Here is a 14,529-nt window from a genome sequence, read left to right on the forward strand (position 1 = left end):
ATGATCAGAAGAGGAAATAGAAGATTTATAGACATAAGAGAAAATAGTTTTCTTCCTAAGGCTTTTCCATTCCTAGAGGTTACGTCCTAAGGTCAGCGTGTGCTCTGAATACCATTTCTGTAGCGACCCGACTCAAGACGAGTCAAGCCTCTGGTGTTTCCGTACCATCCCAAGATCATGCTGGTACACACTCAGTACATAATGTATATATTCAAGAGTTCAATCACACAGCTTTATTAATCTAAATCTCATAAAGAGTACTTTATTACAATAAAGGATTACAATAAAGTGGCTGAAGGCCATCTCTTGAGATATCTAACGAAGACTAGCGGAAGCATCAGGTAGACGAGTCCATCCGACTCCAAGGGCATGTCGCTGAGCATAGATCGTAGCCTCACTCCTGGTCGGAAAAGTACTCTGCAACATGATACGTTGCAGCTGTGTAGGTCAGCATATTGAATATGCCGGCAAGTCATCAAAGAGAGGGGTGAAAATAATAATCAACTATCTCTACATGCATATTTGGTCGGTGGGGCTATGAGTTTTTAGCGAAAAGCAAGTTTTCTCCTACATCAAGAGGGGTTGGAAGCAAAATATTACTACATTGTTGTTGTTAACGAGATGGTTCCGCCAACCAATTCTCCTACCTGAATAGTTGTTAACACCCACATCATTATTAAGTTGTGTCGAGAGTTCAGGGGAATTTCAATGCCTTCGGCTCAAGTTGTCCATGACCGTGGACACGGCTAATCGATTAGGTTGGGCACTCTGCAGAGTTTTGCACACGTTCCCCACAAGATTTGATCGCCTCCGTGTTTGTCCTCGCACTTCAGGGTGTTTGAAGAACGGATGATCAAAACATGGTCTTTCAACGGGTCCCTCTGAATCCCTGTCGGTGCCCATCCATTCCTACCGTTCTTCTACATCTGCTAGCACCGCCTGTCCAGAGTCGCCGCGTTGTCCAACCAAGCCAGAGCCCATAATGACTTGTGGTTGTGCAGGTAAGCCTTGAGTCTTGAAGTCTCCGTCCGTCTCTTCGAGCCTGGATGAAGCTTTCCGCAGGATGTCATGGCCTCTCCAGCATCCCGGGCATCCACTGGGTTCTCCAGGGAGCCGATCAACCGTCCTTCACCCAGAGTTGCATTGCGTCCGAGGTCTTGAAAATCTTGTCTTAACCGGTCTTGATTATTTAATCAACCTCGCATCACTCGTGTTATGCACTCAACCGAAAACCCGTCTACTCAAGCATAGCATTAAGAAATTGTCGTCCCGGGGCCAAGTATCGGGGTTGTTGTGTGCCTACCACATGATACTACAACCTATACTAAAATTTCCAAGTACCTAGGCAGCATGCAATTTGGGCAAAGAAAGGTGAACTACCATGCATCGAAAACATAGGAAAATAGCATGATCAAAATGACTTGCCTTGATGATAGTTGTCTTGATCGAGCGCTTCTAAGTAACACGCTTCGCACTCCGGATGATCTACCGATACAAACACAAAACACACCATAAGCACTACACTCAAGCAACAAGTAAAAATAACATCACAAGTAAGGATTTGCTAAAGCCTAAGTAAAAGAATTCAACACGCGTCACTATGGCAGAAACTTGTTTCTGTTAAAAACACCAGTGAAAATACTTTAAAAAAAATTGAAACTTCTACCACAGTAAGATATAATCACTAGGAAGCAGTACCAAAAAGAATCAACTCAAAATCATTTTTTACACTCCTGGAATAGGCAAAACAAGGTTTAAACTAAATCTGATCTAACTTATATTTTAAAATTTCAAACATAGACAAATTATATGTTTTTAAAAACTACAGAAAAATTGGAATCTACTGGAACCAGAATCAATATCATTGGATTTCGGGATCAAAAGTTATGGCCAAAACAAAACGGAAACTTTTCTGTTTTTGCAACTAGACAGAAGAAAAAGAAATAATTTGCTAACTGACAGGGGGGGGTATACGTGGCGCGCTCTGATAGGCTAAGGGGGTGTTTGTTGCAATCGTTAGGAGCAAACGGCCGAGAGCTAACAGAAACTACTGGCTAAGTGTTTAAGTGAAATAAAAACCAGTGCGGTTTTCTGATCTAAACCGAAGGGGTATCCTACTCTAATCTACACCGTAGAATATAGATCTAAGGGCTAACTAAGAAAAGAAAAAAAACAGGAGGAGGGACCTCACCGTGGCAGTGGCTGGGAAAACTCCGGCGAGGGGTGGTGTCGCAGGCGAGGGGAGGGGCTCCGGTGGTGGCTGACGGGACGGGGAGGTGGCGGCGGCTGTCCTCCGACGAGGGGTGGTGTCGGCGGAGTCGGGGGAGTGCTTGGGTGACTGCCCCAAGGGGGGCCGAAGGTGGAGCTGCGGGCTGCTCCGGTGGTGGCTGCGGCAGGGGGCTTTGGGGCGGCGGCTCGGCGAGGTGGGCGTGGGAACGGAGTGCGGCCGGGGTGCAGCGGCTTATATAGGCCGGGGAGGGGGCCGGGGAAGGAAGGAGCAGCGGATCCGAGAGGATCCCGGTTCCACGGGAGCTCGGGCTGGGGTCGGGCATGGATTTTGGAAGGAGAGGAGGGAGGCGACCGCGGGAAAGGAGGTGTCGGCTAGGGGGGCCGAGGCGGCAGTGGGTGGAGGCGGGGAAGGAAGGGAGAGGGCGGCCGAAATTAGGGGATTTCGGATCCCGGGCTGTGGGGGTGGCGACCCACAACTATTAAGCGCTCGGGCGGCTGCCAAAAAAAACAAGACTTTCCTATTTTATATCTTTTCCGAAACAGAAAAACAAAAGTGAATAAAAAGGAAATAAATCAAATATTTAATATAGAGTATTATATACCAAAAAAACAGAAAAAATATCCACTACCCGAATAACATTTTTCCAAAGCAAAAATAAAAACTTAAAAAAATTCAGAAATTCCTCAAAATGCTTTATTTTCTTTTTGTAAATATTTTTGCAAATAATCTTTGGATTTCTTGGCTCCAATATTTCAGAAATTGCCCGCACTTTGGAGGGTCATTTTCCTCCGCTCTTTCTCTTGCGTGCAAGAGAGTATTTCCCCGGGCATTTCTCGTGCGAGGAAAAAGATGGAAATGCAAATCAAAAGACGAAAGAATTCAAGTGCCAAATTTATTTCAATCAATATGCATAGATGCTTAGCTACAATGTAAAACATTCCCAATTAGGAAAATTGGGATGTTACACTTCCGAGGATAATAGCCATGGCATCGTCCTCGGGAATATCCAATATAACAAAGTCTGTTAAGATAGTGGTGTTAGCAACCACAACAGGCACATCCTCGCAAATGCCGATAGGGAAAGCAGTTAATTTGTCGGCCATTTGCAGAGAAATTTCAGTGGGTGTCAACTTATCCAATTCAAGTCTACGATAAAGAGAGAGCGGCATAACACTAACACCGGCTCCAAGGTCACATAAGGCAGTTCTTACGTAGCTTCCTTTAATGGAACAAGGTATAGTGGGCACTCCGGGATCACCAAGTTTCTTAGGAGTTCCACCTTTGAAAGTGTAATTGGCAAGCATGGTGGAGATCTCAAGATCTGGTATCTTTCGTTTATTAGTCACGATATCTTTCATGTACTTGGCATACGGAGACATTTTGAGCATATCAGTTAACCGCATCTGCAGAAAGATGGGTCTTATCATCTCAACGACGCGCTCAAAATCCTCATCATCCTTTTTCTTAGATGGCTTAGGAGGAAAGGGCATAGATCTCTGAACCCATGGCTCCCTTTCTTTACCATGCTTCCTAGCAGTGAAGTCATTCTTATCTTATCTCTTTGGTTGTGGGTTATCAGGATTAACCGTAGGTTCAATCTCCACATCCTCATCATTGCTAGGTTGAGCATTATTATGAACATCACTGTCCATACTGTCACCAGGTTCATGTTCATCACCAGATTGTGTTTCTGCATCAGACGTAGAAATATCATTAGGTTCTTCAGGTGTGACAGTATTTGGTGAACTGGCATGTACGTTTCTATCATCCTTCTTTTTCTCCTTAGGATAACTGGGTGTATCAGCATTAGTTCCTTGAGAATCTTGATCAATTCTCTTAGGATGACCTTCATGATACAAAGGTTCCTGAGTCATTTTGCCTCCTCAAGTAATGACTCTGACAGAGTTGTCATTTAATTCATTGAGCAAGTCATTCTGAGCTTTAAGTACTTGTTCTACCTGAGTAGTAATCATAGAGGCATGTTTACTCAGAAGCTTTAGATCATTGACATTTCTGTCTACACAAGCACTTAAATGGCTAAGCATACGAGTACTTTGTTCCAAATGTGTGCTAACATAATCATTGAAACACTATTGTTTGGCAACAAAGTTGTCAAATTCATCAAAGCATAGGCTAGCAGGTTTGTCAAAAGGAATATCACTCTCATCAAACCTACGTAGAGAATTAACTTCTACTACTTGTATCGGGTTATCCAGACCATGAATCTCTTCGATAGGTGGTAGATTTTTGACATCTTCAGATCTAATGCCTTTCTCTTGCATAGATTTCTTGGCTTCGTGCATATCTTCGGGACTGAGGAATAGCATACCTCTTTTCTTAGGAGTTGGCTTAGGAGGTGGTTCGGGAATAGTCCAAGCATTATCGTTGATCAAGATGTTATTCAGAAGGATCTCAGCTTGTTCGATAGTTCGTTCCCTAAAAACACAACCGGCACAACTATCTAGGTGGTCTCTAGAGGCATCGGTAAGTCCGTTATAGAAGATATCAAGTATCTCGTTCTTCTTAAGAGGGTGATCAGGCAAAGCATTTTGCAGCTGGACGAGCCTCCCCCAAGCTTGTGGGAGACTCTCTTCTTGGAGTTGAGCAAAGTTGTATATTTCCTGCAAGGCAGCTTGATTCTTATGGGCAGGGAAATATTTCTCATAGAAGTAATAGACCATATCCTGGGGACTACTCACACATCCAGGAGCAAGAGAGGTGAACCAGGCTTTAGCGTCATCCTTTAAAGAGAAAGGAAACAACTTAAGGATGTAGTAGTGGCGGATCTTCTCCTCACTAGTGAAAAGGGTGGCTATATCGTGTAGTTTGGTAAGATGGGCTACGACCGTCCCAGACTCATAACCGTGGAAAGGATCAGATTCGACTAGAGAGGTTATCTCAGGATCGACAGAGAATTCATAATCCTTATCGGTGATAAAGATAGGTGAAGTGGCAAACTTTGGGTCGTATTTCATCCTAGCTTTCAGATATTTTTCCTTCCACTTGAGAGGTAATTTCTCAGCGTCATATGCATCCTTACACGCAAGAAAATACTCAGCTATCTCTCCCTCCATAACGTAACCCTCAGGTACATCAGGCAATTCATATCTAGGAGAGCTAGATCTAGCAGGAGCAAAAGCAGGTTCTATCTCAATAGTATCGGCAGTTTCAGAAGCATCACGAGCATTGGCAGTAACTCTAGCAATATGAGCATCAAGGAACACCCCTAGTGGAACATCACGCAAAGTAGTGTCTCTAGCAGTATCAAGCATAGCATCATCGGGCAAAATAGCATCTCTAGCATCATCAGGCATAGCATCTCTAGCAGTATCAGGCATAGATCACTAGCAGTATCAGGCATAACATCTCTAGTAGTATCAGGCATAGCAGCATCATAAGCATCATCAAGCACAGGCGACAGATCAAGATTTCTAGCAGGAGGTGGTGTTGCAAACTTACTCATAACTGAAGGTGAATCAAGTGCAGAGCTAGATGGCAGTTCCTTACCTCCCCTCGTAGTTGAGGGCAAGACTTTGGTTTTCGGATCCTTCAGATTCTTCATAGTGATCAGCAGATATAAATCCCAAGTAACTCAGAGAATATATCAATCGCTTCCCCGGCAACGGCGCCAAAAAAATGCTGATGGCAATCTCTGGCAATGGCTAGACGACTGCTATTCTTGATTGCTCAACAATTAGAAATTGTCTTGCAATGACCCACCAGCGCGTGGGATCGAGGCAGTTTTCGAGGGTAGAGTATTCAACCCAAATTTGTTGATTCGCCAATAGGAAGTGAGAGGATACTCTCAAGTATTAGCAGCTGAATGTGTGAGATTCAACCACACCTGAAAGATTAATATCTGCAAGCAAAGTATCAACAACAAAGTAGTATGATAGCAACGGTGTTAGAAACGATCTGTTGACGGCAGACTATTCCTAATTGTCATATCAATGGCGCCAGAAGTTGCCCGTTGACGAAAATTGTCTTTTCCGTCAACGCCGAGCGAATCAGAATTGTAGCAGGTAGCAGCAGTGTAACGAGTAGCGGCAGTGGCAAGGAACATCAGTAGTGATAGCAATAGCAAGTAGCAACAGTAGCAAGTAACAGCAGTAGCAAGTAGCAACAGTAGCAAGTAGTAACAATAGCAGAGCAAAACAAGTAACAACAGCAGTGGGACAAACTCATAGGCAATGGGTCGGTGATTTGTTCGGATGATATTCATCATGCAACAGTTATAACACGGAGATATGTGGCTAGCTCCCGTTCGTCAATGTGATGTAGGCATGCATTCCGTGTGTCGTTATACGTGCTTAGGGAAAAGAACTTGCATGACATCTATTGTCCATCCTTCCCATGGCGGTGGGGTCCAAAAGGAAACTACGGGATATTAAGGTTCTCCTTTTAATAAAGAACCGGACCAATGCATTAGCACTTGGTGAACACATGAACTCCTCAAACTATGGTCATCACCGGGAGTGGTTCCGTTTATTGTCACTCCGGGGTTGCCGGATCATAACACATAGTAGGTAACTACAACTTGCAAGATCGGATCTAAAACACACATATATTGGTGACAACATAATAATTTCAGATCTGAAATCATGGCACTCGGGCCCTAGTGACAAGCATTAAGCATGGCAAAGTAGTAGCAACATCAATCTCAGAACATAGTGCATACTAGGGATCAATCCCCGTCAAAACTAACTCGATTACATGATAGATCTCATCCTACTCATCACCGCCCAGCGAGCCTATGAATAGATTACTCACGAACGATGAAGAGCTTCATGGAATTGGAGAGGGAAGAAGGTTGATGATGACGATGGCGACGATTTCCCCTCTCCAGAGCCCAAAACGGACTCCAGATCTGCCCTCCAAATGAAGAACAGGATGTGGCGGCGCCTCCGTATCGCAAACGCGACGAAATCTTCTCTCTTGATTTTTCTAGGACGAAAGTGAATTTATAGAGCTGAGTTTGGAGGCGGCAGAGCCACGTGGGCCCCACAAGCTTGCTAGCCGCCACCAGGGGGTGGCGGCTACAGGGCTTGTGGCTCACTGGCACATCCCCTCCGGTGGATCTTTGCGCAGTTATTTTTCATATTTTCGAGAAATATTCTCCATAATTTTTCGGGATGTTCTGAGAACTTTCATTTCTGCACAAAAACAATAGCAAGGCAATTCTGCTGAAAATAGCATCAGTCCAGCTTAGTTCCATTCAAATCATGCAAATTAGAGTCCAAAACAAGGGCAAAAGAGTTTGGAAAAGTAGATACGATGGAGACGTATCACACATCACTAGTGAACATCATGTGACTTCGGTCCATATCACCATCATTGTTTACACCTCCATCATTTACCACTTTCATTTACTTTTCCGTTGCAATCACTATTACCTTACCACTTGTGCTTTGATCCTTTGCAAACTACAAGGCCGGAGAGATTGACAACCTCTTTGTACTCGTTGGGAGCAAAGTTATTTGTTGTGTGTGCAAGTCCACGTCTTCTACTAGCGCCAGGGTGGAATACACCTACTTGTTGAGCCTAGGAGTCCTCCTGGTTCGATAAACCTTATAGTCTCCGTGTAAGGGAAATTTGTTGTTGACTACATGTCCACCTTCCACTTGAGGTAACCAACGAGGGGCGAGAAGTATATCCATCAACTCGTCATCAGATATCTATTACACAACTTGTTCTTGTAGTCTCGTGTTGGGCCTCCAAGCGCAGAGTTTTGTTGGACAGTACCAAATTTCCCTCAAGTGGATGACCTAAGGTTTATCAATACATGGGAGGCGTAGGATGAAGATGGTATCTCTCAAACAACCTGCAACCAAATAATAAAAAGTCCCTTGTGTCCCCAACACAACAAATACAATGGTAAATTGTATAGGTGCACTAGTTCGGCGAAGAGATGGCGATACAAGTGTATTAATGATACTAGATATTGATTTTTGCAATAGTAACAATAAAAACAGCAAGGTAGAAAGTAACCAAAATGAGCACAAACGGTATTGAAATGCTTGAAAACAAGGCGTAGGGTCCGTTCTTTCGCTAGTGCAATCTCTCAGCAATGCTAATATAATTGGATAACATGACCATCCCTCAACGTGCAACGAAGAATCACTCTAAAGTTCTTATCTAGTGTGGAACATAAGAAGAAATTGTTTCTAGGGTACGAAACCACCTTAAAGTTCTCCTTTCCGGTCGATCTCTCCAAGAGTTTGTACTAACATAAAACCAAGTTATCCTTTCTGATCGATATATTCAAGAGTTTGTACTAAAATAATACCATATGATATGCATCAACCAACTCTAATGTCACTTAGATACTCCAATGTCACCACAAGTATCCATAAGTTAATTGTACCATAGGCATCAAACAATTTCAGATTCATAATACTCAATCTAACACAAAGAACCTCAAAGAGTTCCCCAAGATTTCAACCGGAGAAAGTAGGATGAAAACGTGCATCAACCCCTATGCATAGATTACCCCAATGTCACCTTCGGAATCCGCGAGTTGAGTATCAAAACATATATCAAGTGAATCAATATAATACCCCATTGTGACCACGGGTATTCATATGCAAGACATATATCAATTTCTCTCAAATCGAGAAAAATATTCGATCCGATAATAACGAAATCCCAAAGGGAAATCTCAATTCATCACAAGAAGATAGAGAGGGGAAAACACAAATGACCCAACTATATTAACAAAGCATGTGATACATCAAGATCATGCCATCTCAACAACACGATAGAGAGAGAGAGATTGAACACATAGCTACTGGTGCAAACTGTCAGCCCCGAGGGTGGACAACTCCCTCCTTTTCATGGCCTCCGCCGGGATGATGAAGATGGCACCGGATATGATCTCCCCCTCCGGCAAGGTGTCGAAACGGGGTCTAGATTGTCTTTTCGTGGCTACATAGGATTGTGGTGGCGGAACTTCTGATCTAGGGTTATTTCTGGAGGTTACTGTATTTATAGTATTTTTTGCGTCGGTTTCACGTGAAGATGGGCCACGAGGAGAGCACAAGACACCAGGGCGCGCGTGGCGCCTCTAGCGCACCCTCGTGGGTTGTGCCCACCTCGTGGCTCTTTTAGGACTCCAAGGAAGCTTCTAGTGTCTCTTTTATTCAAAAAAAAATCGTCAAAAATTTCGTTGCATTTGGAGAACCTTGATTTCTGCAAAAAAACACCAAGGTAGTTCTGCTGAAAACAACGTAAGTCTGGGTTAGTTCTAAATTAATCATTCAAAGTGCATCAAAACCATATAAAAGTATTGTAAACATAGGTGAATATGGCATGAATACTTCAAAAATTATCAATACATTGGAGACGTATCAGCATCCCCAAGCTTAATTCCTACTCGTCCCCGAATAAGTAGATGATAAAAGAAATAATTTATGAAACCTATGTTCTTAGTCACCAAACAATTTCAATTCAACTTATTCTCAACAAAGTCTAAGTAAGATCTCCACATACTCGATCATCATATAGTCGTCTATGATTACTAGTACTCAAAGCATATTTTCAGAACAAATGGCATCCATCAAAGACACACAAAGATAGGGGCTTAATGTTTTGCCTCCCAACTCATTTATCATAGAGATAATTGTCAACAATAATAAGTCATGACCAAATATATTTGACTGGTCATATGTGCCTAAATCATTCCACACCACATTATGGTTGTCAATTAATAAACTGAGGTTGGAATAGGAAGTTGATTCAACATGAAAAATAAATAACATGAAAGTAAATAGATTGTCCCTTCGCATAGGGAAGCAGGGATTTGCATATGTGCGAGAGCTCATTGTTTAAAACAGAGATGAATATGTAATTTTGGGAGGTGCACCCTTCTTGTCAATGTTACGACCAAGAGTTATCAATATCTTCCGTGTTAAACACAATAGACATGGTTCCCAAGCGGTAAAAGTAAAGGTTTAGTCCCTCACCACCAACAAACACACTCCACGGCTAGCCAAATCCACCGGTACAGTCCATACCAACAACATTCCTGGGGGAGTTTTGTTTAATTATTTGCATTTTTTCTTCATGACTGGAAATCCCTATTACCACCCCTCTTGTGCAAGGATGAGTGAATAAACACTCATCATGAGAATAACCACTTAACATGGAAGATACTGACCGCCCCCTGGCGCTCCATGAACGGTCCAGGCACACAAAACAGATGCTCATTTGAAATTTTAGAGGTGGCACATGAAAATTTACTTGGAACGTCAGGGTAATACCGCATATAGGTAGATATAGTGGACTCTCATGGCAAGAAACTGGGTTTAAGGGTTTTGGGATGCACAAGTATTATCTCTACTTAGTACAAAGTTTTTGCTAGCAAGAGGTTCTAAGCAAATACCGCATGTTGGAGGATCCATAACGATATAACTTCTATTCAAATATACACAACCATAACTCATTACGTTGTCTTACTTGTCCAACTTCAACTAATTTTCTCAAGTTTGAAAATAACTAATGGGTATTCACAATCATAGTAGATGTCCAAGATAATATGTTTACATGTGAAAGTTCTCTTCCTTATACCAATCATTCATGAATTGCTTGTATAACCAATATTGTGATTGTCAAACTTCAATATATTTTGCTTTATAAACCATACATGAAGCTACTACTAAGCATAAAGCACAGTGATAATTTCATATTTATGATATTTCATTGATTCACAATTTACTCATAGGATATAAGGTAAGCTCAAGAGTAGACATCAAGCTACTCTTCAAAAGATATAAGTGAAGATCAATGAGTAGGTAAACAATCAAGTAGCTATGTGAGGGCTCTCTCTCTCTTAGTAAATATTTTCAGGTATGAGTATTTTATTAAACAACAAGCAAAATAAAAATAACACTCCAAGAATAGCACATATCAAGTGGACAAATAAAAATTTAGGCTCAACATAGGGTAACCGATAATAGTTGATGAAAGGAGGTGGGATGCGTAGCATCCCCAAGCTTATATGCTTGAGACTTCTTGAAATATTTACTTGGGGTGCCTTGGGAATACCAACCTTGAGCTTTTCTATCTCGTTCAATCCTCTCATATCACAGTTTCACCTATTCTCAAAACACTTCATTCACACAAAACTCAAAAAGAACTCGTGAGATAGGTCAGTATACATAAGAATAAATACACACTTCATGTACTGCCAAGGCAAGGTGCATAATAATTTTAAAACATTAGGTATTGTATACTATCATTTTCATAATTTATATCTATCAATATAATCCAGGAAAACTCTAGGATAAGTACATAACAAAACTATAACAAAAATCTGTCCAAACAGAACAATGGGTAGCAATCTATTAAAATAGTGTACTTTTGTAACTCCAAGATTTATGAAAATTTTGGACATGATAGATTATTTGTTTTAAAGTACTGTGTTAAGTTTCATAAACTTTCAACGTTCCAGTAAAATATCATAATTCAAATACTACAACAAAAGTTTATGCTTTTATGCAGCACACATCACACATGCAATTCAAGCGTTCTAAGTGCAATTCTTGGAACTTTTCATTGAAAAACAAGATTATAAATAACATATAACAGAGAAAAACAAAATAAAATGACTCTCCAAGCAAAACACGTATCGTGTGACGAATAAAAATATAGCCTCAAGTAAGATATGCCGATAATGTTGGAGACGAAAGAGGGGATGCCTTCCGGGGCATCCCCAAGATTAGATGCTTGAGTCTTCCTTGGATATTACCTTGTGAGTGCCTTGGGTATCACCAATCTTAGGTTCTTGCTGCTCCTTATTCTCCTCATATTGGCATCTCACCCAAAACATGAAAACTTCAATCACACAAAACTAAACGGAACTTCGTGGGATGGTTTAGTATGATAAGTATAGATCATTCAATTAGGTACTGCCAAGACAAGATTCATAATTGTCATCACATAATAATTATTGTATTCTATCATTCCCATAATTTATATCACTCAATATAAGTTATGGAAACAGTAAAACAAGCAAACTATGCACGCAAAATAGAATCTTTCAAAAAACACAATAGTTTGTGAAGATCTACATTAAAACCATACTTCCATAATCTAAAAGTTCTGATAAATTAAGACAACAAATAGAATTTGAATAAAAAAACTGTGTAAAACTTTCAGAATTTTTTGACGCCCCAGTAAAATCAGGGAAATTTTGCACTAGATGTAAAAGTTTCTGTTTTTGCACATAATCAAACAAGCAAGTATCTACACTATCCCAAAGGCTTTAGTTGGCACTTTATTGAAATAAAAGATGCAAAACATGATTAATACAGTATCTTAATCATGTGAACACTTAAAAACATAAAGGATAAATATTGGGTTGTCTCCCAACAAGCGCTTTTCTTTAATGCCGATTAGCTAGGCATGATGATTTCAATGATGCTCACATAGGAATAATAGTTGAAACATGCAAGAAAGCATCATGAAACACATAGCAAGCACATTTAAGTCTAACCCACTTCGTATTCATAGGATTTTGTGAGAAAATAATTCATGGGAGCCAGAATCAATTTGCATAGGAAGGCAAAACAAGTACAACTTCAAAATTTTGGACACATAGAGCGGAAACTTGATATTGTTGCAATTCCTACAAGCATAGGTTCCTCCCTCATAATAATTTTTCAGTAGAATCATGAAGTAATTCAACAATATAACTATCACATACAACATTCTTTTCATGATCTACAAGCATAGAAAATTTATCACTCTCCACATAAGCAAACTTCTTCTCATTCATAATAGTGGGAGCAAACTCAACGAAATAACCCTCATGAGGCACTTGATTGAAATAACCACATTTAATATTAAAATCATGAAGAAAAGTTTCATGGTTGTCATTAATATTTATAGCATCCATGTCACCACAATAATCATCATAGATAGGAGGCATACCATCATCATAATAGTTTTGCTCATCAAAACTTGGGGGACTAAATGTAGGGGCCCGAGGGAGAAATTCAAAAAAAAATCTACTAAACACCAAGATCAATCTAGGAGATTCTAGCAATGAGCAAGGGGTAGAGCATCTTCATACCTTTGAAGATCGCTAAGCGGAAGCGTTACTATCAACGCGGGTGATGGAGTCGTACTCGCAGCGATTCAGATCGCGGTAGATGGGATCCAAAGCGCTGAATAACGGCACCTCCACGTTCAACACACGTGCATCCCAGTGATGTATCATCTACCTTGAACCACCAAGGGGATAGGGGAAGTTGATGGAGAGCTCCGGCAGCACGAAGGCGTGGTGGCGGTGGAGCTATATGGTTCTCTGACAGGGCTTCGCCAAGCATCGTGGAGGAGGAGGAAGAGAGAGGGCAGGGCTGCGCCGAGGTGGATGGAAAACTTGTGTGTTGCAGCCCCAAAACCCTTGGGTATATATAGGAGGAGGGGGAGGGCTGGCCGGCCACCCTAGGAAACCCTAGGAGGGGCGGCGGCCACCCTAGATGGGAGGGGTGTCGGCCCAAAGAGGGGGCGGCGACTAGGTGGGAGGTGGCTTGCCTCCCAAGTTGGAGGTGGGCCATCTCCACGCCCTAGGGTTGCCAGCCCTAGGCGCCTTGGGCCTTGGTGGGTGGCGCACCAGCCCATATAATGGTTGGTTCCCTTCCACTTTTGTCCCACGTGGCCCTTTGGGGCCGGTGGCCCCTGCTGGTGGATCCCAGGAACCCTTCCGGTGGTCCCGGTACAATACCGATGATCCTCGAAACATTTCGGTGATCAAATCTCCACTTCCTATATATGAATCTTTACCTCTGGACCATGCCGGAGCTCCTCGTGACGACCAGGATCTCATCCGGGACTCCGAACAACTTTCGGTAACCACATACTATTCTCATTACAACTCTAGCATTATCGAACCTTAAGTGTGTAGACCCTACGGGTTCGGGAACCATGCAGACATGACCGAGACACCTCTCCAGTCAATAACCAACACAGGATCTGGATATCCATGTTGGCTCCCACATGTTCCACGATGATCTCATCGGATGAACCATGATGTCAGGGATTCAATCAATCTTGTATGCAATTCCCTTAGTTTATCGGTATATGATACGTCTCAAACGACAGATGGCCTACCTATATTAAAACAACACCGCACGTCAAATCTCAACCCAATCAGAGAAAGTTGTACGCACACTTTTAAAACAAGGTTTCGACGATGCCGCGGGCGCGTGCGTGTGTGAACGGGCTCAGAACAAACAACGACGAGAACCGGCAACTAACAACGGATGCAAGTTTTGAAAACTGATGGCAACGGAAATGCC

This window comes from Hordeum vulgare, chromosome 2H, assembly GCF_904849725.1.
Source record: "Hordeum vulgare subsp. vulgare chromosome 2H, MorexV3_pseudomolecules_assembly, whole genome shotgun sequence".
Classification (NCBI taxonomy): domain Eukaryota; kingdom Viridiplantae; phylum Streptophyta; class Magnoliopsida; order Poales; family Poaceae; genus Hordeum; species Hordeum vulgare.